Genomic DNA, 26,723 nt, shown 5'->3' with positions numbered 1-26,723 from the left:
AACAGAACAAATGATATCAAGTCTATCTAGGGACAGCTGGCCTCAGTTAGTTGGCCCACTGTGAGTCAATTTGCATTTTAAGTACTTCTTTTGTAATGTTGGGAATCAATTACAAAATTTAAACAAAATAAAAATTATTTTTTTTCTTTTTCTGCCAACTGTCATAGAAGGTTTGTTTTTTTATGAACAAAAGCAATTTTCTCAAATGTGCATTTTTCCTCTGGGCAGATGTTGGACAGATGTTTGCATTACAGACACATGGGGACTTGAAGAAAAAGACAGTCTTCTAATTACTCAAAGCAGCCAGCAGTGTGTTGTGTAACTTGGTGATGGAAGTAAAAACCTTACAGCCTAAAACATTTTCATTATGACGTCATAGCAGTTTGCTGTTCCTTTGATCTGTTATATCCTGAGAATAAGTTCTTTAGACATCTCTGCTCACAGAGGCCTGACAAAATGTTTTATTCTCGTTTTCCTTGGCATTGTTTGAAATAGAATTTGGCAGACACAGTCTTCTTCAGATGTTCCTTTCCTTTAAAGTAATGAATTTCTTCTTTACGGCCAATCCCTAAAAATGTCAATAATAAGAGTCAGTTTCCAAAACTGGATTGCCACCATCAGAGTAATGTCTAAGTGGATGGGGCAGGACCCGAGGCAGAAGCACCAGGAGGTCTTCAGCACCCCCTGTGTGGATCCCAGGTGCTCACAGCTGCCAAGCTGCAATTTTGCCCTCTGGGTGTTCCAAACTCTAAAACAGAACTCATTGGTTTGCGGAAATTTTCATATTCAGTAGCCAGGAACTGCAAATTCTTGTGCGATTTATAATTTATTTTGCAAGAATCAGACAAGTGCAGTAACTGGAGCAAAGATTAAGAGTAAGCTTCCCACTGGTTTGCTGTAGATTGCTTTTATCATGTTTAGGTATGGGCCTTGAATTCCTGTTCTTTCCAAGACTTTTATCATGAGTGGGTGTTGGATCTTGTCAAATGCTTTCTCCACATCTAACAAGATGATCATGTGGTTTTTGTCTTTGAGTTTGTTTATATAATGAATTACGTTGATGGATTTCCGTATATTAAACCATCCCTGCATCCCTGGAATAAAACCTACTTGTTCAGGATGGATGATTGCTTTAATGTGTTCTTGGATTCGGTTAGCGAGACTTTTATTGAGTATTTTTGCATGGATATTCATAAGGGAAATTGGTCTGAAGTTCTCTATCTTTGTTGAATCTTTCTGTGGTTTAGGTATCAGAGTAATAGTGGCTTCATAAAATGAGTTGGGTAGAGTACCTTCTACTTCTATTATGTGGAATAGTTTGTGCAGAACTGGAATTAGATCTTCTTTGAAGATCTTATAGAACTCTGCACTAAACCCATCTGGTCCTGGGCTTTTTTTTTTGGCTGGGAGACTATTAATGACTGCTTCTATTTCTTTAGGGGATATGGGATTGTTTAGATCGTTAACTTGATCCTGATTTAACTTTGGTACCTGGTATCTGTCTAGAAATTTGTCCATTTCATCCAGGTTTTCCAGTTTTGTTGAGTATAGCCTTTTGTAGAAGGATCTGATGGTGTTTTGGATTTCTTCAGGATCTGTTGTTATGTCTCCCTTTTCATTTCTGATTTTGTTAATTAGGATGCTGTCCCTGTGCCCTCTAGTGAGTCTAGCTAAGGGTTTATCTATCTTGTTGATTTTCTCAAGGAACCAACTCCTCGTTTGGTTAACTCTTTGAATAGTTCTTGTTTCCACTTGGTTGATTTTGCCCCTGAGTTTGATTATTTCCTGCCTTCTACTCCTCTTGAGTGAATTTTCTTCCTTTTTCTAGAGCATTTAGATATGTTGTCAAGCTGCTAATGTGTGTTCTCTCTAGTTTCTTTTTGGAGGCACTCAGAGCTATGAGCTTCCCTCTTAGAAATGCTTTCATTGTGTCCCATAGGTTAGAAGGTAGACTCCACAAAATCAAATAACCCCATTAAAATTGGGATTCAGAGCTAAACAAAGAATTCTCACCTGAGGAATACCGAATGGCTGAGAAGCACCTGAAAAAAAAAAATGCTCAGCATCCTTAATCATCAGAGAAATGCAAATGAAAACAACCCTGAGATTCCATCTCACACCAGTCAGCATGGCTAAGATCAAAAATTCAGGTGACAGAAGATGCTGGCAAGGATGTGGAGAAAGAGGAACACTCCTTCATTGTTGGTGGGACTGCACGCTTGTACAACCACTCTGGAAATCAGTCTGGCGGTTCCTCAAAAAATTGGACATAGTACTACCAGAGGATCCCGCAATACCTCTCCTGGGCATATATCCAGAAGATGTCCCAACAGGTAAGAAGGACACATGCTCCACTATGTTCATAGCAGCCTTATTTATAATAGCCAGAAGCTGGAAAGAACCCAGATGCCCCTCAATAGAGGGATGGATACAAAAAATGTGCTACATTTACACAAGGGAGTACTATTCAGCTATCTTTTTTAATTAGGTATTTTCCTCATTTACATTTTCAATGCTATCCCAAAGGTCCCCCATACCCACCCCCCCAATCCCCTACCCACCCACTCCCCCTTTTTGGCCCTGGCGTTCCCCTGTACTGGGGCATATAAAGTTTGCAAGTCCAATGGGCCTCTCTTTGCAGTGATGGCCGACTAGGCCATCTTTTGATACATATGCAGCTAAAGACAAGAGCTCCCAGGTACTGGTTAGTTCATATTGTTGTTCCACCTATAGGGTTGCAGTTCCCTATAGCTCCTTGGGTAATTTCTCTAGCTCCTCCATTAGGGGCCGTGTGACCCATCCAATAACTGACTACTCAGCTATTAAAAAGAATGAATTTATGAAATTCCTAGGCAAATGGATGGACCTGGAGGGCATCATCCTGAGTGACGTAACACAATCACAAAAGAACTCAAATCATATGTACTCACTGATAAGTGTATATTAGCCCAGAAACTTAGTATACCCGAGATATAAGAGACAATTTGTAAAACACATAAAACTGAAGAAGAACGAAGACCAAAGTGTGGACACTTTGCCCCTTCTTAGAATTGGAAACAATCACCCATGGAAGTAGTTACAGAGACAAAGTTTGGAGCTGAGACAAAAGGATGGACCATCTAGAGACTGCCATATCCAGGGATCCATCCCATAATTAGCCTCCAAACGATGACACCATTGCATACACTAGCAAGATTTTGCTGAAAGGACCCTGATATAGCTGTCTCTTGTGAGACTAGGCTGGGGCCTAGGAAACACATAAATGGATGCTCACCGTCAGCTATTGGATGGATCACAGGGCCCCTAATGGAGGAGCTAGAGAAAGTACCCAAGGAGCTAAAGGGATCTGCAACCCTATAGGTGGAACAACAATATGAACTAACCAGTACCCCGGAGCTCTTGTCTCTAGCTGCATATGTATCAAAAGATGGCCTAGTCGGCCATCACTGGAAAGAGAGTCCCATTGGACAGGCAAACTTTATATGCCCCAGTACAGGGGAACGCCAGGGCCAAAAAGTGGGAATGGGTGGGTAGGGGGATGGGGGGAGGGTATGGGGGACTTTTGGGATAGCACTGGAAATGTAATTGAGGAAATTACGTAATTAAAAAAAAAAAAAAAGAGTAAGCTTCCCAGCCAGGCGGTGGTGGCGCATGCCTTTAATCCCAGCACTTGGGAGGCAGAGGCAGGCAGATTTATGGTCTACAAATGAGTTCCAGGACAGCCAGGCCTATACAGAGAAACCCTGTCTCAAAAAACGAAAAAGGAGTAAGCTTTCCTTGAAGGTAGAACTCCCAGAGGCAAGGCTCAGTGGCTGCAGTTCTCTGGTGAGTCCTGAGCCTCTCCAGTTTTTGTTGCCAGCAGCCAAGATCCTGAGCACAGCTGGAAAGAAGAAGGAATTGGGGGGGGGGGGACGGTTAGCAATGTACTACTTCACTGCTCATCTTCCTTGTGTTCCAACAGGCTTCTTTTAGCAGCTCTGGAACCTTGGAAGACACTGGCCTACCTCAGGTATGAATTAGGCAGCCAGTCACACTGGGACGGTTTACTGATAATCTGGGACAACTGAACTGATTTATAGATGGTTCATCCTGATCTGGTCCCTGTCACTCAGATCTCGAAAACTGCTCTTTTCATTTCTTATACATTCTCCCCCTCCCCCCTTTTTTCTTTTCAAACAACATTAAAGCCCACAGGCATTTTCATAGACCTTCACTCTCAGTCCTTCTGGCCTGGCTTTCTGAGACTTGTCCATTTTAAGCTTTTCTATGCTGAAGAGCAAACAGCATGACTATAATGGGTTTGGCTTAATGCTGTTTCTATTATAAAGTTAATTTTGGTCTCCAAAACTGCTTACACAGTGTCTGCCATTCCAGTAAGTCACTGAGAGACCCTGCCCCCCAGTTGGTTGTCATTGGAAAATAAAGATGCTGGCAGCCAATGGCTGGGCAGGGCAGACAGAGGCAGGACTTTTAGGATTCTCAGGCTTAGGATAGAAGAAGGAGAAAGAGGTCCACCATGTAGGTACCAGGAGAGTATGGCCCAGAGGGCTGCCCAACTGCTTCCATGTCAGCCAAGGTAGAATATTGAATTTAGAAAATGACAACTCAGGATTATCATCAGGAGGTTAGGAAGTGGCTCAGCTACTGCATTGTTTAAGGCATATCAAAATATAAAGGCTGTGTGTATTGTTCTTTGGGGAATGTTAAGCTTTGAAGCAGGTAGCTAAACAGCCGGTGGGATTAATTCAATAAATATTTAATTCAACACATGGGCATGCCTTATTGGTTTTAAAACACCCACTCTGCAGTCCCTTAAATCTACTGTTCCTACTTTCAGACCAGAGATGCGCTTTCTATATCTGACATGCTTTTTGTCGTTTGTTTGTTTGTTTTTTGAGGAGGGGGGAAGGCAGCATGCCAGCCTGTAAAAGGATTTTGTGTGAATTTCAGAGTGCAAATATTTATAAATAACTTTTTGTTCATGTCTAGTTACCAGCAATCATCTTCAGTTTGAATTTATAGATTACTAACATTCACTTACATATTCTCTGTGCAGGACAACATAGAAATGCCTAACACACTTTGGGCCATACCTATTTTTCTTGTGTTGTTCTCTTTCTTGTTCATGTCTAACACCAGAAAGAGACATAGGCTCAAGAATGGTTCTCCAAGGAGTTCTATTGATTAGTGAGGAAAAGCAGGCCGTGTAATTTGTAAATTATACCTTTTATTGACTGCAATCTCATCAATTACTAGACTTCTCAATTCTTTCATCTCTAGTTTTAGGATAAGAAGAGCTATCTTTTTCATGAAATGCTGTTAATACTGATTACATTACTGCATGCTTGTTTTATTGAAAGGTGTACTATACACTTTATGTCATACTTGAAAGGTTTTTGAGTTCCAAGGTATTTTCCTTGAAAGAAAATTCTACTTTGCAGTCTTCTTTGTTCCCTCATCTTTCTTAAACTCATCACAGTCTGCTTGCACAGGGTGGCAGTAAGTGAAGCATGAAGTAAATCTATGTTGCAAGCGCTCAGACCAAATGCCTTGGGTTGCCCTTTGTATAAAAGGAATGCTTCTAATGTTTGTAACATGGCACAGGGGATTTTCTTCTTGTAACATATAGCAATGTCTGTAATAGGAGGAACAGCCTTTCCCATGAACTAGCACTCTGTGATACATAGATCTACCTAGACTGTTTTCTTACATTAAATTTTTCTATATTCTTGAGAATTTCATACATATGTACAATGAAATGTGATATTTTCCCTTTATTTAGTCCTTCAACTCCATAATATTTATTTCCACACATTTTCTTCTTGACCTCATGTCCTTTCCTTTTATAGACCATTAAAGTTGGTTAGTGCTGCCTGTATGTGTGTGTGTGAGACCATGCACTGGAGCAAAACTAGCTATGTTCGTATCCACAAAGAAGTGCAATTTTCCCTCTCCCAGCAACTACCAACTGCGGTTCTACAATAAAATGTGTTTATGAATGAAAAATAAACATTACTTTTAAATCATATAAAATATTCCACATCATAATTATGAGCCTCTCATATACTGAACCTCATGATTCTGCAACCTAGTTACAATCTTTTCTCTTGGCTGAATTTAAACATTTACAGTACTGTTGTAGATTCTTACTCTCAATTAACCACTGTTTCCTCTTTCTATCCTTTATCTCTCAAAAACAAATTCCAGAACAGAACACCAATAGCTCAGACACTAAGATCAACAATTAATAAACGGGAGGGGCCTCATGAAACTATAAGATTTTGCAAGGCTAAGGACACTCTCAATAGGACAAATTGGCAGCATACAGAATGAAAAAAGATCTTCAATAACCCTACATTCAACAGAGGACCAATATCGACAGTATATGTGGAACTTAAGAAATTAGACATCATCAAAGTAAATAACTCAATTTTAAAAACAGAGTATAGATCTAAACAGAAAATTCTCATAGCAAAAACTTGAAGGACTGAGAAGCACTTAATAAAATATTCAGACTCCTTACTCATCAAGAAAATACAAATGAAAACAACTCTGAGATTTCATCTTATACCTCTTAGACTGTCTTAAGATCAAAAACTCCAGTGCCTGCACATGCTATTGAGAATGTGGAGCAAGGGGAACACTTCCATTACTGTTGAGAGTTCAAACTTCTACAACCACTTTGGAAATCAATTTGAAGTTTCCTAAAAAACTGGGAACAGATCTACCTCAAGACCCAGCTATACCACTCTTGGGTATATACCCAAAAGATGCCCACTATATCACTGGGACACTTGTTTATCTATTCTCATAGAAGCTTTATTTGTAAGAGCCACATACTGTAAACAACCCAGTTGTTCCTTAACTGAAAAATGGATAAAGAAAATGTGGGACATCTACATAATGGAATACTATTCAGCTATTTAAAAAAAAAGACTTCATGGAATTTACAGGCAAATGGGTAGAAATTAGGAATCTCATGCAGAGTGAAGTAGCACAAATCCAGGAAAACATATGGTATATACTTATTTATAATTGAACATTAGTCATGAAGTACAGGATAACCATGCTATAATCCACAGACCCAAAAGAAAAATGAGTAAGAAGGAAGTCCCAAAGAAGGATGTATGAATCTCACTCAGAAGTAGAAAGGAGGGGAAACAAAATAGTCATCACGGTGAGAGGAAACTGGGTAGAAGAAGGGGTGTGGAGGGATATGGGGATAGAAATCAGCTGTGGGGAAATGGGGCAGGAGAGAAAGAGAGGGCTGGGAGTGAGAATGGAAACTTTTTTTTTTTTTTTTTTTTTTTTTTTTAGTGAGGGCATGCATCCCTGGGACCAGTTGGAGACCTGGAATGGGGGAGACTATAGAGAGTCTATAGGAGTGATCCTAACTGAGATTCCTAACAGCAGGGGATATAGAAACTGAAGGGGTTGCCTCCTGTAAGCAGGCAGGATTTCTAGAGTAATGAGGTGGACATCAACCCACCCACAAAACTTTTAGCCCAAAATTTATCCTGCCTACAAGATGCACAGGCACAAAGAACAGAGGCTGATGGAATGGCCATCCAATGACTGGCCCAATTTGGAACCCATTTCATGAGAGAAAGCCAACCTCTAACACTATTAATGATACTTTGTTATGCTTGCAGAGAGTATCCTTGCATGACTGCTTCCTGAGAGGCTTCATCGGGCAGTGGATGGAAACAGATGCAGAGTATTAGAGACAAACAACAGAAAAAGCTCAGGAAGTCTTGTAGAAGAGTTGGGGATAAAATCAAACAAGCTAGAGGAGTCAAGCATACCTCACGACGACCTAAAGAGTCAACTAACTTGGGACCATGTAAGCTCACTGAATCTGAAACACCAACCAAGAAGCACGCAGGGACTGGTCCTAGGCTCATTTCCCACATTTGTGGCAGATATGCAGCTTGGTCTTCATGTTGGTCCCTAACAATTGGAGTGAGAAAAATTTAGGACTCTCTTTCCTGCCATTGGATCCTCTTCCCCTACCTGGACTGTCTGATTGGACCACAGTGGGAGAGGCAGTGCCTTGTCCTACTGGGACTAAATGTCCCAGGGTGAAGTGGCAGCCAAGGGGAGCTTCCCCTTCTCTAAAGAGAAGATGAGGGAGTAATTGGGGGAAGGAGTAGTTGGGAGAGGGATTTGCAAAGGCAGAACCGAGAAGAGAGGAGGTAGGGGGACTGAGATTAAGATGTAATATGAATTAAAAATAATAAATTATAAAAAGATGAAAAATTCTTGTTGTTCTCTTTATACTCAGACAACTCAGAGAAGAGCTCAAGCCACTTCTTCACAGTGTCTTGAATGAAAGTGCAGATGACTTTCAGGACCTTGCTCTGATGGAGTACATCTCAGGAGATGCTCAGCAGTAGGTCCTCTGAGGAAACCATACCACAGAAGAAGCTGAGGTACTCAAGTATCAGCTCATCACAACTGACTGTGATGAACACGTGATGGACATACAGTTTGCTGTTGTTGCTTGCTTTCTCTCTCTCTCTCTCTCTCTCTCTCTCTCTCTCTCCCTCCCTCCCTCCCTCCCTCCCTCCCTCCCTCCCTCCCTCCCTCCCTCCCTCCCTTCCTTTCTTTTTAAATGTATTTCCATTTCAAGTGTTATCCCCTCACCTGGCTTCCCGAAACCCCCAACACATCCCCCTCTCCCTGCTTCTATGAGGGTGTTCCTCCACCCACCCACCCACCCTCCCACCCATTCCAGCCTCCCCACCCTCAATTCCCCTACATCTATTGAACAAAGGATCTCTCCTCCCATTGATGTCTGAAAAGGCTGTCCTCTACTACATATGCAGCTGGAGCCATGTGTACTCCTTGGTTGGTGGTTAAGTCCCTGGGAGCTTTGGGGGGTCTGGTTGATAATGTTGTTCTTCCTATGGGATTGGAAACCCCTTTAGTTCCTTCAGCCATTTCTCTAATTCCTCCACTGAGGACCCCACACTCAGCGCAATGGTTGGCTGGGAGCATTCGACTCTATTTGTAAGGCTCTGGCAGGGCCTCTTAGAAGACACCTATACCAGGCTCCTTTTAGCAAGCATTTTTTAGCATCCACAATAGTGTCTGGGTTTGGTGACTATATATGAGATGAATCACCAGGTGGGGCAGTCTCTGGATGGCCTTTCCTTCAGTCTCTTCTCTGCACTTTGTCTCCATATTTGCTCTCACAAGTATTTTGTTCCCTTTTCTAAGATGGACCAAGGCACCTACACTTTGCTCTTCCTTCTTCTTGAGCTTTATGTAGTCTGTGAATTGTATCTTGGGTATTCTGAGATTTTGGGATAATATCCACTTATCAGTGAGTGCATATCATCTGTGTTCTTTTGTGATTGGGTTACCTAACTCGGGATTACATTTTCTAGTTCCATTCATTTGCCTAAGAATTTCATGAATTCATCATTTTTAATAGCTGAGTAGTACTCCATTGAGTAAATGTACCAAATTTTCTGTATCCATTTTTCTGTTGAAGGACATCTAGTTTCTTTCCAGCTTTTCACTATTATAAAAAAAGTCTGCTATGAACATAGTGAAGCATGTGTCCTTATTACATATTGGAGCATCTTCTGGGTATATACCCAGGAGTGGTATAGCTGGGTCCTCAGGTAATACTATGTCTAATTTTCTGAGGATATGCCAGACTGATTTCCAGAGTGGTTGTACAAGCTTGCAATCCATCCAACAATGGAGGAGTGTTCCTCTTTCTCCACATCCTTGCCAGCATCTGATGTCACTTGAGATTTTGATCTTAGCCGTTCTGACTGGTGTGAGGTAGAATCTCAGGGTTGTTTTGATTTGCATTTCCCTGATGACTAAGGGTGTTGAACTAAGGATGTTTAGGTGCTTCTCGGCCCTTTGCATTTCCTCCATTGAGAATTCTCTGTGTAGTTCTGTTCCCCATTTTTTAATAGGGTTATTTGGTTCTTCTTCTTTTGTTCTCAAAAAACCATCAATGTGAATGTAGATGTCCTTCTACAGAGAAATGGATACAGAAAATGTGGTACATTTACTCAATGGAGTACTACTCAGCTATTAGAAATGTTGAATTCATGAAATTCTTAGGCAAATGAATGGAACTAGAAAATGTCATCCTGAGAAATGAAGAACAATGCCCCGAATTCCTTCCACAGAAAAGCACATGACTGGCGAGTGATCGTACCAATCATTGATGAGGTTCTTATAGAATTCATCTTATTCCTCTTGAGTGACGTTATCAGGTTTTCTCATCAAAATAGACTGAGTCTTATTCAACTCTTCCAGTTCAATGTATTTCTCCTTAAAGATCTTTGTTTTCTTTTTCCTATCCTTGCCACTGTCACCCTCCTTATCTGATCCCACATCTTCAATCTTAGGTTTTTCCTCATTATCATTATTTTTCTCCTCTTTCTTACCTTTCTTTCCCTGTGGTTGAATTAGGGAAAAGCTGAAAGAAGCTGAGGAGGAGAGTGACCCCATAGGAAGACCAGTAGCCTCAAGTAACTGGATCTCTCAAACACGGAGTCACCAACTAGGCAGCATACACTAGCTGATATGAGGCCCCCAACACATATACAGCAGAGGACTGCCTTGTCTGGCTTCAGTGAGAGAAGATGCACCTAACCCTCAAGAGACTGGAGGCCTCAGGGAGTGGGGAGGTCTGGTGGGGTGGGGCTGAGGGGATGGATACATCCTCTTGGAGATGGGTCGGGGAGGAGGTATGAAATGAGAAACAGTCAGAGGACAAACCAGGATGGTGATAAAGACTGGACTATAAAAAAGAATTAAAGAAAAAAAGCTTTTTCTCTTTTCAATATTTCTTATAGCAATAGAAAACTAAGATGTCAATTTACTGAATCTAATGTATTCAGTTTCTTTACTTAGGAAAATAAAATGACAATGTATGTTATCCAGGTCTTTTTTGAAAATTTGAAAAAATATTTATTTCACTTTGATTGATCCCTGCTCCCTCCACACATGCACATGTATGGGGGTATATGTGTACATACATGCATGTGGGTAGTTTTTCTCAGAGGCTAAACATATTGGATTTCCTTGGAACTGGAGCTACAGCTGATAATGTGTAATCTGATGTGAATTCTGAAAGCTAAATGCAAGTTATCTGGAAGGAGAGTACATGCTTTTAAATGATGATCTATCTCTCTAGTCTATTACAAAATGTAATACTTCTTATATGTACTAAATAATTACATAATTTACACACATATATATGGTTACCTATCGCATTTCATATATTTGACACTAAAAATATTAGCTCTCCCTTTAAGGCCTAAGCATCACAAGAAGTGATAAAACAAAGGCAGGTCAGTTTATTTCCCACTCAATAACTCTATGATCAGAGAATGATGTGGTGTGGGCGTGCTCTCTTCACTAAAGTCACACAAATGCTATCAGGTACACAGTAAATCCACTTCACAGTACGGATGTATGGAGTACATTTATGTGTCCATGACACTTCAGAGATTAAATTGAACTAGACCTGGACTTAGAAATCATTTTCCTTTTAAGTTTAAGACATTTCACCATTGTCTCTTATAGGTTTTGTTTTGAAGAAATCCAGTGTTCTTTTAGTTCTCATGTCTTATACAAAATATTCCTCTCACCCAAGGAAAAGAAGGTCCAGCAACAGGCCCAAAATGGGACCCAGGTCAAGGGGAGGTCCTAAGGCCTGACACATGATTGAGGCTATGGAGCCCTCACAACAAGGGACCTAGCATGACTGCACTCCAGAAGAAAAAAAAAGTATTTCTCTCTTTCTTGTCTTCCTTCCTTCCTTTCTTTTTTTGTATATATATATACATATACATATACACATATGCATACATATATATATACATACATACATATATATATATGTATATATATATGAATATAATATATATAATTACTGTCATGTGGAATGCCTGTCTAATGTTGGACTTTATTGACTGATCTTCTACCATCCTTACCTTGCTCTCTGTGAATTTCATTCCTGTGCATTTTTTCTCCTTCTCTGGGAGATTCTGTTGACTTTCAGGCTTATTTTGAAATTTCTAATTTTGTTCTTATTTTTAAAAAAGAATGCCATAACAAGCCACCCATTAGAGAATGGTCCTACATCTATGCACATACTTGCTGCACTAGGCAGATTTAGTTTAAAAATAGAAAATGAAATTGGAGGTAAAAGTGGTGGTGGAGTAAGGGAGAGGATAGACATTCAAAAGTATATTATATACAGGTATGAAACTCTCAAACAATAAATGAAGAAAGAATGTGATTGGTTGTGTGTGGCATTTTCTTATGTTTAACATATTTCTCTTTCTTCATATATCCAGTTTGCCTATTAATGTCTTAGACTTTACGGTGTAGTTGATTTGTTAACTTCAAAAATTTAGGTCTTAGAACTTAGTGGCCACTGTGGTTGTTCCTCTCATAAATAGAGTAAACAAGAGAGGATCCACCTTTGTAGGGTGTGTGTGTGTGTGTAAAGATATTTATCCTCTCCCATTCTAGCTGTCATGAGAGAATATGGTATCCCTCCCTGTGCAGGATGTAACATGAAGGTGACTCACAGGAAGGGGAAAGCTGTCCTCATTCAACACTTTAGTCCAAAAAGCTAGGAAAAAAATCAGTTCCTATTCTTAATAAACTGCTTGGTTTAATTTTTTTTTTTTTTTTGCAGCAGTACAAATGAAGAAGATTTCTAATACCTCAACGTGAACCTTTCCTCAGAAGGTATGATGCACCCTGTATTTCAGAAAGAAGAACTAAAAAGTTTTTCTTGTGAAAAATGTTAACATCTTTTCAGCCTAGTATACTGAAGTATCAATGTAATGTTCTATGGTGTTTTCGACTAGGGCACTGCAATCACGATGCTGTGTCAATTAAACTGGTAGTAGATGATGCAAATCAGTTAGCTATAGAATCTTTTTGAATAAATGAAAAGATTAGTGCCTATATCTTTTATCCGAAGGTGATACATTTACCTACAAAGACTTCTTTCTTTTTCTAGGAGTGCCTGATTAAATCTGAGAACTGTAAGAGCCCAGCAGAAAGGCAGGGAGGGTATGGTCGGGTGTAAGAGCCACAGAGTTCAGTTTCTAGACTTTCACTTAAGTTTTGCTTTGACATTTTCAGTTGTGACTTATTTTCTTATGGCATATTATGACTCTTGGCATTACAACAGCCAATGGATTAAAAAGATGGTTATCCCAGTGTATAACATGGGCTTTATGTTGAATCAAATCATTCACAATTTATATTTCACATTTTATAATTTAGGCTTTTCAATCTCATTTCAAAAATGACTATTGTTCCTTTGATAGGCATCACTCACCTATGAAACATTAATTTAACAAGATCCCTATTTTAAAACTTATCAGTATTTTAATTAACTTGCCATAATAAGATTTTTTTTAAAAAAGCTACTGATAACTGCCTTGAAAGAAAAATGTATTACAGAATAGTTCCCAAGAGAGAGGGCATGAGCCATTCAGGAGTCTGAAAGTTGTTACTTTCCCTATATGAGAGAAAGCATGTGTTTTAACTGTGGAAAAAACAAGCGAGTTATGGTGTGTAAACTAAGAAAATTTAAAATTGTATAAACTCTGGAAGTGGAGATGATCTCTAGTTATGTGCCATCTGGCCTTATAGTGAATTGACCAGAGGAATAGTACACATGCATTCAAGGCCTCATAAGAGAAGAGTGGTGGGGGATAGGAGAGATGGAATTGAGAATGATTGGCTTTCTTATCAAAGATGCAGAGAAAGATGCTGTTTTCTGTTTCTAAGAATTGAATAACCCTATGAAAGACACATTCTTCCAGTTAAGCATGACCTCAGAATTTAGAGTATCAAGAATATGGGAAAAAAGAAAATACAATGGATACATTATTTACAAGGAATTTTAATTCATAAGATAGAAAAAGGCATATACAAGCCATTAAAAAGGAGTGCTGTCTCATACAGGGCAGAGATATGCAGACTGTGTATTGCCACAATTTGGGGTACTTGAGGCCACAAATTAACAAGAACAAAGGTGCACAGGTACCAAGAGTTCCAAACTGTCGACTCAAGGAAAGAGATATGATAGAAAAAACTTGAGGATTACCACAATAGGTATGAGAGAGGGAGGCAGCAAGGATCAGACCAGAGCTGATTTAAAGGAGGGCATCTGTATCCATATTACAGAAATTGCTAGAAGTGTACTGTTCCTTGCATAGAGAATATTAGACCAGACAGTAATAGACTTCTAAAAGACTCATTGTACTGTGGGCCAAAGGAATAATATATCTGTATATGGATCAGAAGATTCAGAAGAAGAATAAGAAAAGCATCTGTTTCTCTCAATGAATCCAATAGACAGAAACAACACCATAACCTCTGTCTTAGTTTCATTTCACTGCTATGATGAATACCATGATCAAAATCAACTTGGAAAGAAAGGGTTTATTTGGCTTATATGTCTGAGTCAAAATTGATCATTGAGAGAAGTCAGAGCAGGAACCTGGAATGAGGAGTTGAATGAGAGATCATAGGGAAGTGATGCTTATTGGCTTGCTCAGAGGGCTTTACTTGCTATACATCCAATAACCCTCTGGGCTGAGATTGCTTACAGTGGAATGGGCCCTCTCACATCAATCATTAGTCATAAAACAAAAAATGCTCCACAGATATGCACACAAGCCAATCCAATGTAGGTAACACTTCAATTGACATTTTTTTCTTCTTAGTTATGTCTTGATTGTGTCTGATTGACAAAACTTCCCAGCACAGTTTCTTATAATTAATCTGCTCCCGATAATTGTACACACTTTAATTGAAAGAAGGTGATTTTAACAAAGTAAAATGAACAAATAAATGCTCAATCAACAAAGTACTTACAATGCACAAATCCCAGAGCAGATGCAAACTAACACAAAAATCCAAGATAATATGTCCACTCCAATCTTATAATAATGAATCCCAATGAGAATAACTTGGAAGAAGTTCCAAAGAATTTCAAAGAATGATTATAACTCTGTGCAAGCAGCTCAAAGAACATATGCACATTACCCAAGAGAACAGAAACAAAGGGATGAATGAAATGGGAAAGACAATTCAAGAATTCAATGAATAGAATTGTTGAAGAAAATTCAAACTGAAATGATGCCCCAAAATGAAAATTTCAGTAACACAAATAAAAATATCACTCGAAAGGGAAGGATACAAAGTGTTATACTGAAAACCTGGTCAAAACCCATGGCTTTGGGGGAGGTCAAAGGCCTTAATGGAGACTCTACTGTTGTTCTGCCAAATGTTCATCAATCAAGCTTCCCTTTAATTACTTTATACTCATAGATTTGTGCTGTTTTCACCTTTAGTCAGCAAAAGCTTCCTTTTGCAGTAGGTAGTTGCTAATTCAGAGACTCATAACTGGTCAAAGGCAAATTATAAGTAACTGTAAGTGTTCATTGTGATGGCTCAGCATTTCCCTACTTAAAGCCCAGGGAAGATTTTGGAAAGGCAGCAGAAAGAATATAAGAGGTAGGGGATGGGGAGGAGAACTTTGAAATGATGACTTTTAAACATGACATAGTTGCTGCATATATCAACAGACAGTAGCTATAGCTATCTGACAAGACATGTATGATATTAGTCCAGGCAAATATCTAGTATGGATGGGAGAGGGTGCCCCTGAATGTCCCACCCCATCTAAGGAACTGTTGGAAGTTAATTACTGATGAATGAGAGAGTCACTATTCTTTGAAAATATGGCCACTGGCAGATTGGTAGAATGCACGCACCCCAATGGTTGGCATCATATTCATGCACATATTAGCATCAAATGGACATGGGGAGTTATTAATTTAAAAAAAAACGGTTGGAAGGGAGGAAGGACGAAGGGCACTATAAGAATGTGAAGGAGGTAGGATACCCAAGATATAAGATACAATTTGCTAAATGCATGAAACTCAAGAAGAATGAAGACCAGTGTGGACACTTTGCCCCTTCTTAGAATTGGAAACAAAACACCCATGGAAGGAGTTACAGAAACAAAGTTTGGAGCTGTGACAAAAGGATGGACCATCTAAAGATTCTCATATCCGGGGATCCATCCCATAATCAGCTTCCAAATGCTGACACCATTGCATACACTAGCAAGATTTTGCTGGAAGGACCCAGATATAGCTGTCTCTTGTGAGGCTATGCCAGGGCCTAGCAAACACAGAAGTGGATGCTCACAGTCAGCTATTGGATGGATCACAGGGCCCCCAATGGAGGAGCTAAAGAAAGTACCCAAGGACCTAAAGGGATCTGCAACCCTATATGTGGAACAACAATATGAACTAACCAGTACCCCGGAGCTCTTGTCTCTAGCTGCATATGTATCAAAAGATGGCCTAGTCGGCCTTCACTGGAAAGAGAGGCCCATTGGACTTCCAAACTTTATATGCCCCAGTACAGGGGAACGCCAGGGCCAAAAAGTGGGAGTGGGTGGGTAGGGGAGTAGGGGGGGAGGGTATGGGGGACTTTTGGGATAGCATTGGAAATGTAAATGAGGAAAATACCTAATAAAAATATTTTAAAAAAGAAAGTATGTTATATAAATATATGGAATGTGTCTATTTTCAGTGAATAAAAGTTATTAATGTAAACATAAGAAGTGTGAAAATGATATAATATTCAACCATATCAAAGAAGGGAGAAGAAATTTTGTGATTCCTAACAATATGGATAGAAGAGGAGGTTATGTTAGATGGAATATGCCAAAGAAAAGTGATACTGCATGAGGTCATTCATATGCCATTCCATAATGTTGCACCAACTAAAGAACAGAGTAGATTGAATTCTGGTTTCCATAATACGGGACAATTATTTGGGGACTAAAATGCAGTGGGAAGGATACAAATTGTTCCATTTTGCAGCACTGGAATTGACATTAAAAAAAAAAAAAACTGGTTGAAAAACTTACAAGTAAAAGCAAGAACAATTCATCATTAATTTAAAAAATGACATGCTATTCTGTGTTACTTTTGCTTTTAGAAGAAAGACAATTTGTAAAAATTATTAATTGCCACAATTATTCATCTAAGAACTGAATGGAGGAAATAAATACAATTCAGAAATAGGCAGAACAATTTTTCTAAGTTTCATGAAAAATATAAACATATAAAACAGCATAAAAAGGACCTTCCTGGTGAGAGCACAGGGGTCCGCCCAGCAGGAGAGGTTTCTGCCTCAGGCTCCACGGGAGGCACCTTGGTTCCAGGACCCCTGGGAGGGCAGGCTGCACGGGTGAGGGGGTGGAATACAGAGGCCAGCAGTTTCTGGGACAGATGAGAGCCAGAGACCTTCTGAGGCGGCTCCATTTTTGGCTCCAGACAACCGGCTACCTCCCTGGCCAAAGCAACACAGCTTCTGGGAAAGATCCTGTTTTGGGCCTTCATCTTCAGCCAGGAGGAGGTCCAAACACCAGATAACTCTGCACCTTCTCTGAAAGAGGAGAGCTTGCCTGCAGAGACTGCTCTGACCACTGACACTCAGAGGAGAGAGTTAGTCTCCCACGTCTGCTGATAGAGGGTAACAAAATCACCAGAGGAACAATCCCTAAACAAAGACAACTATAACAACTAACTCCAGAGATTGCCAGATGGCGAAAGGTAAACATAAGAATCCTACTAACAGAAACCCGGACCACTCACCATTATCAGAACCCAGAACGCCCACTTCGCCCAGTCCAGGGCAACCTAACATACCTGAAAAGGTAGACCTGGATTTAAAAGCATATCTCATGATGATGGTAGAGGACAAAAAGAAGGACTTTAATAACTCACTTAAAGAAATACAGGAGAACACTGCTAAAGAGTTACAAGTCCTTAAAGAAAAACAGGAAAACACAACCAAACAGGTAGAAGTCTTTATAGAAAAACAGGAAAACACATCCAAACAGATGATGGAAATGAACAAAACCATACTAGACCTAAAAAGGGAAGTAGACACAAAGAAAACCCAAAGTGAGGCAACGCTGGAGATAGAAACCCTAGGAAAGAAATCTGGAACCATAGATGCGAGCATCAGGAACAGAATACAAGAGATGGAAGAGAGAATCTCAGGTGCAGAAGATTCCATAGAGAATATCTGCACAACAATCAAAGAAAATGGAAAATGCAAAAAGATCCTAACTCAAAACATCCAGGAAATCCAGGACACAATGAGAAGACCAAACCTACGGATAATATGAGTGGATGAGAATGAAGATTTTCAACTCAAAGGACCAGCAAACATCTTCAACAAAATTATTGAAGAAAACTTCCCAAATCTAAAGAAAGAGATGCACGTGAACATACAAGAAGCCTACAGAACTCCAAATAGACTGGACCAGAAAAGAAATTCCTCCCGACACATAATAATCAAAACAACAAATGCACTAAATAAAGATAGAATACTAAAAGCAGTAAGGGAAAAAGGTCAAGTAACATATAAAGGCAAGCCTATCAGAATTACACCAGATTTTTCACCAGAGACTATGAAAGCCAGAAGAGCCTGGACAGATGTTATACAGACACTAAGAGAACACAAATCCCAGCCCAGTCTACTATACCCAGCCAAACTCTCAATTACCATAGATGGAGAAACCAAAGTATTCCACGACAAAACTAAATTCACCCATTATCTCTCCAAGAATCCAGCCCTTCAAAGGACAATAACAGAAAAAAACCAATAAAATGACGGGAACCACACCCTAGAAAAAACAAGAAGATAATTCCTCAACAAAACTAAAAGAAGTCAGCCACAAGAACAGAATGCCAACTTTAAGAACAAAAATAACAGGAAGCAACAATTACTTTTCCTTAATATCTCTTAATATCAATGGACTCAACTCCCCAATAAAAAGACATAGACTAACAAACTGGCTACAAAAACAAGACCCAACATTTTGCTGCTTACAGGAAACTCATCTCAGAGAAAAAGATAGACACTACCTCAGAATGAAAGGCTGGAAAACAATTTTCCAAGCAAACGGTATGAAGAAACAAGCTGGAGTAGCCATTCTAATATCTAACAAAATCGACTTCCAAACCAAAATAATCAAAAAAGACAAGGAGGGGCACTTCATACTCATCAAAGGTAAAATCCTCCAAGAGGAACTCCCAATTCTGAATATCTATGCTCCAAATACAAGGGTAGCCACATTCATTAAAGAAACTTTAGTAAAGCTCAAAGCACACATTGCACCTCACACAATAATAGTGGGAGACTTCAACACACCAATGGACAGATCATGGAAACAGAAACTAAACAGGAACACAGTGAAACTAACAGAAGTGATGAAACAAATGGACTTAACAGATATCTACAGAACATTTTATCCTAAAATAAAAGGATATACCATCTTCTAAGCACCTCATGGTACCTTCTCCAAAATTAACCACATAATTGGTCACAAAAAAAAGCCTCAACATATACAAAAATATTGAAATTGTCCCATGCATCCTATCAGATCATCATGGACTAAGGCTGATTTTCAATAACAACATAAATAATAGAAAGCCAACATTCACGTGGAAACTGAACAACACTCTTCTCAATGATACCTTGGTCAAGGAAGGAATAAAGAAGGAAATTAAGGACTTTTTGGAGTTTAATGAAAATGAAGCCACAACATACCCAAACTTATGGGACACAATGAAAGCATTCCTAAGAGGAAAACTCATAGCTCTGAGTGCCTCCAAAAAGAAACTAGAGAGAGCACACATTAGCAGCTTGACAACACACCTAAAAGCTCTAGAACAAAAGGAAGCAAATTCACCCAAGAGGAGTAGAAGGCAGGAAATAATCAAACTCAGTGAAATCAACAAAGTGGAAACAAGAAGAACTATTCAAAAATCAACCAATCCAGGAGCTGGTTCTTTGAGAAAATCAACAAGATTGATAAACCCTTAATCAGACTCACTAGAGGACACAGGGAAAGCATCCTAATTAACAAAATCAGAAATGAAAAGGGAGACATAACAACAGATCCTGAAGAAATCCAAAACACCATCAGATCCTTCTACCAAAGGCTATAATCAACAAAACTGGAAAACCTGGATGAAATGTACAAGTTTCTAGACAGATACCAGGTACCAAAGCTAAATCAAGATCAGGTTAATGGTCTCAACAGTCCTATATCCCCTAAAGAAATAGAAGCAGTCATTAATAGTCTCCCAGCTAAAAAGAGCCAAGGACCAGATAGGTTTAGTGCAGAGTTCTATCAGACCTTCAAAGAAGACCTAATTCCAGTTCTTCACAAACTATTCCACAAAATAGAAACAAAAGGTACTCTACCCAACTCATTCTATGAAGCCACTATTACTCTGATACCTAAACCACAAAAGGACCCAACAAATATAGAGAACTTCAGACCAATTTCCCTTATGAATATCGATGCAAAAATCCTCAATAAAGTTCTTGCTAACCGAATCCAAGAACACATCAAAACAATCATCCATCCTGACCAAGTAGGTTGCATCCAAGGGATGCAGGGATGGTTCAATATATGGAAATCCATCAATGTAATCCATTATATAAACAAACTCAAAGACAAAAACCACATGATCATCTCGTTAGATGCTGAGAAAGCATTTGACAAAATCCAACACCCATTCATGATAAAAGTCTTGGAAAGATCAGGAATTCAAGGCCCATACCTAAACATGATAAAAGCAATCTACAGCAAACCAATAGCCAACATCAAAGTAAATGGTGAGAAGCTGGAAGCAATCCCACTAAAATCAGGGACTAGACAAGGCTGTCCACTCTCGCCCTACCTATTCAACATTGTACTTAAAATCCTAGCCAGAGCAATTAGACAAGAAAAGGAGATCAAGGGGATACAAATTGGAAAGGAAGAAGTCAAAATATCACTTTTTGCAGATGATATGATAGTATATATAAGTGACCGTAAAAATTCCACCAGAGAACTCCTAAGTCTGATAAACAGCTTCAATGAAGTAGCTGGATATAAAATTAACTCAAACAAGTCAATGGCCTTTCTGTACACAGAGGATAAACTGGCTGAGAAAGAAATTAGGGAAACAACACCCTTCTCAGTAGTCACAAATAATATAAAATACCTTGGTGTGACTCTAACTAAGGAACTGAAAGATCTGTATGATAAGAACTTCAAGTCTCTAAAGAAAGAAATTAAAGAAGATCTCAGAAGATGGAAAGATCTCCCATGCTCATGGATTGGCAGGATCAACATTGTAAAAATGGCTATCTTGCCAAAAGCAATCTACAGATTCAATGCAATCCCCATCAAAATTCCAACTCAATTCTTCAACGAATTAGAAAGGGCAATCTGCAGATTCCTCTGGAATAACAAAAAACCGAGGATAGTAAAAACTCTTCTCAAGTATAAAAGAGCCTCTGGTGGAATCACCATGCCAGTCCTAAAACTGTACTACAGAGCAATTGTGATCAAAACTGCATGGTACTGGTATAGTGACAGACAAGTAGACTAATGGAACAGAATTGAAGACCCAGAGGTGAATCCACACACCTATGGTCACCTGATCTTTGAGAAGGAAGCTAAAACTATCCAGTGGAAAAAAGACAGCATTTTCAACAAATGGTGCTGGCACAACTGGCAGTTATCATGTAGAAGAATGCAAATTGATCCATTTCTATCTCCTTGTATTAAGGTCAAATCTAAGTGGATTAAGGAACTTCACATAAAACCAGAGACACTGAAACTTATAGAGGAGAAAGTAGGGAAAAGCCTCGAAGATATGGGTACAGGGGAAAAATTCCTGAATAGAACAGCATTGGCTTGTGCTGTAAGATCAAGAATCGATAAAAGGGACCTCATAAAATTGCAAAGCTTCTGCAAAGCAAAAGACACCATCAATAAGACAAAAAGGCCACCAACAGATTGGGAAAGTATCTTTACCTATCCCAAATCGGATAGGGGACTAATATCCAATATATATAAAGAACTCAAGAAGGTGGACTCCAGAAAATCAAATAACCCCATTAAAAAATGGGGCTCAGAGCTGAACAAAGAATTCTCACCTGAGGAATACCGAATGGCAGAGAAACACCTGAAAAAATGTTCAACATCCTTAATCATCAGGGAAATGCAAATCAAAACAACCCTGAGATTCCACTTCACTCCAGTCAGAATGGCTAAGAGCAAAAAGTCAGGTGACAGCAATTGCTGGCGAGGATGTGGAGAAAGGGGAACACTCCTCCATTGTTGTTGGGATTGCAAGCTTGTACAACCACTCTGGAAATCAGTCTGGCGGTTCCTCAGAAAATTGGACATAGTACTACCGGAGGATCCAGCAATACCTCTCCTGGGCATATATCCAGAAGATGTCCCAACCAGTAAGAAGGACACATGCTCCACTATGTTCATAGCAGCCTTGTTTATAATAGCCAGAAGCTGGAAAGAACCCAGATGCCCCTCAACAGAGGAATGGATGCAGAAAATGTGGTACATTTACACAATGGAATACTACTCTGATATTAAAAAAATGAATTTATGAAATTCCTAGGCAAATGGATGGACCTGGAGGGTATCATCCTGAGTGAGGTAACCCAATCACAAAGGAACTCGCACAATATGTACTCACTGATAAGTGGATATTATCCCAGAAACTTAGGATACCCAAGATATAAGATACAACTTGCCAAACGCATGAAATTCAAGAAGAACGAAGACCAAAGTGTGGACACTTTACCCTTTCTTAGATTTGGGAACAAAACACCCATGGAAGGAGTTACAGAGACAAAATTTGGAGCTGTGATGAAAGGATGGACCATCTAGTGATTGCCATATGCAGGGATCCATCTCATAATCAGCTTCCAAATGCTGACACCATTGCATACACTAGCAAGATTTTGCTGAAAGGACCCAGATATAGCTCTCTCTTGTGAGACTATGCTGGGGCCTAGCAAACACAGAAGTGGATGATCACAGTCAGCTATTGTATGGGTCACACGGCCCCTAATGGAGGAACTAGAGAAATTACCCAAGGAGCTAATGGGAACTGCAACCCTATAGGTGGAACAACAATATGAACTAAGCAGTACCCCGGAGCTCTCGTCTCTAGCTGCATATGTATCAAAAGATGGCCTAGTTGGCCATCATTGCAAAGAGAGGCCCATTGTACTTGCAAACTTTATATGCCCCAGTACAGGGGAACGCCAGAGCCAAAAAGTGGGAGTGGGTGGGTAGGGGATTGGGGGGTTGGGTATGGGGGACCTTTGGGATAGCATTTAAAATGTAAACGAGGAAAATACTTAATTAAAAAAAGGAAAAAAACAGCATAAAAACAAGATCTCAGAGTAACTGAAGAAAAAACAGGTAATATGTAACAACACTAAGATGAATGAGAAGATAAAATTATCTGACAGTACAGTCACAATTAAATGCTTTCATGAGCATTAAATGCCATATGTACAAAAATAGAATACTATGAAAATAAAGAATTAAAGAAGAAAAGAACACAAAGAAATAGTAAATTGGTATTTATAATAGAAAGCTACAATAGCTCATACAAACTTAGTTCAAGGGAAACTTAGGAATCTATGAGGGTGACCCCAGCTAAGATTCCAAGCAATGGAACATACAGAACTTAAACTGGCTTTCTCCTGTTACCAGGAAAGACTTCCAGTGGAGGGATTGAGATACCAACTGAGCCACCCAACCTTTGACCTACAATATGTCATGCCTACAAGATGTTCTGGGGTACAGATGATGCAGAAATTGTTGAAGTACCCAACAGATGACTGGTCCAGATTGAGACACATGCTGTGAGAGGAAGCCCACCCCTGACAGTGCCTGGATGACCAGGACTCAGAGACTAAATAGCCCATAGTCCTATGGCTGAATAAAACAAATCTTGGGAGGGAGGAGTCAATGAAATTATTCCTAATGATATTCTGCTTTACTCATAGATTCATGTCAACCCAATTTTCATCAGAGTAAGTGATAGAAGCAGATGCAGAGATACACAGCCAAAATTTATGTGGATCTTGGGAAATCCTGTGTAAGATGGGGAAGAATAGTAGGAGCCAGAGGACTCAAGGACACCAACAAGAAACTTCGTATAATCAAGTAACCTGAGCTCATAGGGGTTCACAGGGACTGAACTGCCAACCAGAGAACCTGCATGGGACTCACATAAGTTCTCTACATATGTGTTACAGCTGTATAGCTAGGTATTCCTTTTGGACTCCTAAGAGTGGGAACCTGCCTTTGAGAAATTTTCCCTTTACTGAAACTTGATATGCCATGGCTGGTTGATCTTCATGGGCATTCCTTTTCTGAATAGAAATGGAGGAACAATGGATGGGGAGGATGAAGTGGGTAGTGGTGGTGGAGATGGACTAGGAAGAGAGGATAGAAGAAAATTGAGGTGAGGGCATGAAAAAAAAAAAGACAATAAAAGCCCAGAATGCTTGCTGGAGAGCAGAGAGAAGAGAGAGAAGAATTTAGATGGTAGCAATTACCCATTCTTAATAATAGAGAAAATATAATTTAAAAACATAAACAACCTCTCAGAGACCCATAGAGAAGTAATCGGGGACATAGCATTATCTCATGAGATTGTCTGAAGAAAAAATAAAAGAGGTGGGCATTAAAATGTATTCAAAGAAACAATAGTTTAAGCTTTTCTGATTGTTAATACAAAGAAACTCTCTGATTCACATAACTGAGTGAGTTCCAACCATCATGATAAAATCAAAGAAATATATAAAAGATGGACCACAATAAAAATGTAAGAACTAAGCTCAATGAAAAAGGTGAAAGGAGAAGAAAGACATTTTACTCAAAAATGCAAGGAAAAAAATTAAATAACAGCAGAATCTCACAAGAACAACAAAAACTTGAGACATCACGCTGTATTTCAAACATTGAAGGGAACAAAAATACAACCCATACTCTTATGACCAACCAGTGTTCACTGGAGAGAAGGAAATCAAGACTCAGATGAGAGAGAAACAACAAACTCTGCTACCACTATACCTAACTTCAAATAATGAGTGATAGCAGTTCTCTCGAGAGGTAATCCTGAACCAGCAAGATAAACATCACACGTTTGTTCTCTTTTATCTGAGGTTAGCAGCTCCAAATACTTAGGTGTCAAAATACAACCTGTAGGAACTGCAGAAACTAGGAAAGGAAAACAAAGGACAGTTGTGGAGAAATGAAGTGGCAGGAAAAACAGAGAGGAGAACAGCAGGATACCAATGGTCTCAAGGGGAAAAAGAAAAAAATGGGGCTCTAATTAAAAAAAAATGGATCTAAATACAGAGGATAGAAATACAGAAGGAGGGAAAGGGGTAAAATAACAGTAAGGATGCATGAAAAGGTCATAAGGACTTAGACTATTAATTATTGACCTAAAAATGTGTGTGTGAAAATATATACCTATACCTATACCTATACCTATACCTATACCTATACCTATACCTATACCTATACCTATACCTATACCTATACCTATACCTATACCTATACCTATATACCTATATACCCATAACCATACCCATACCCATACCCATACCCATACCCATACCCATACCTATACCTATACCCTTACCTATACACACACACATTCACATATTCACGTCTGGGCTGACAATACTCCCTTCAAGAACTATAGACTATCTAACAAAACCTCCAACACTAGGCATGAGAAGCTGTTTCTTTTGAGTTGTTGGTCAGTGTTCAAGAGACTCCCCAACGCTGTAGACTATTGTTATTGACTTTGGTTGCCCACAGAGATAGAACATAGTTCCCTATTGGTCAATACAGAATGCTTTTTAAACCAAGGTTCGGAGGACCTGAGCTGGATCTGATCTGAAAGCCTCCTCACAGAAGATTAGGTTTCATTGTACCAGAAGTAATTGTACAAGCTTGCAAAGAAGGACACATTTGTAGTACTACATAACTGTGTTACCTATAAACCACAGAAAGAACCCTCATGGCATGATAACAGAGTACAAAAGTGTAGCAAGTAGCTTGACAGTACCCAGCAGGATTCTAATTGGAAAAGGTCACCTAACAAGAGGAAAATTGTGCCAGGTAGCGGAAACCTAGCAACCTCACAGTGCTATGAAAGTGATGGATCTGGGAGGAAAACCTACAACTAGCACAACACCTAACTACTCTCTAAGTATTTGTTCTTATGCCCACAAATAAGTGTACTCCTCATGCCCTGTCAAGGATACTCCACTTTGGCACAGATAGAGACAATTACAGAATACAAGAAGCCATCAAAAATGCAAAGTTGTGAAGCCTTGTCCCAAGTGATACATCTACAACACAATTCCTACACTTAAGGCTAGGGGATCATTGTGGAAGAGAGGGTGGAAAGACTGTAAGATCAAGAAAAAGTAGTTTACTGTGAGATTGTATCTCCTGGAAATGTCAGAAACTATACTCATAAAGTTTCATTAGCATGGCTGCCTACACATACCCTAATAAGGACCACATGAATAGATATGCTAACTTGGATTGGAGAAAGCTCATGAGGTCTCAACCCTAGGCAAAGAAGTCAGAACATCTGAGGAATGCTGAGAGTTGGACAAATGGTCTTCCCTAGGGAAAAGCCCAACAATTGGTTGTTCACTATTAAATAGTCAACCCTGAAAACATATACATGCAAGTTATGTACATGCACTGAGGAGGTTGTATTTATATATTTAGGAACACACACAAACATAGCAACAAGAAAATGGGG

The sequence above is a fragment of the Mus musculus genome, chromosome 3, assembly GCF_000001635.26.
Source record: "Mus musculus strain C57BL/6J chromosome 3, GRCm38.p6 C57BL/6J".
Classification (NCBI taxonomy): domain Eukaryota; kingdom Metazoa; phylum Chordata; class Mammalia; order Rodentia; family Muridae; genus Mus; species Mus musculus.
Note: the sequence above shows the minus strand (reverse complement) of the source record.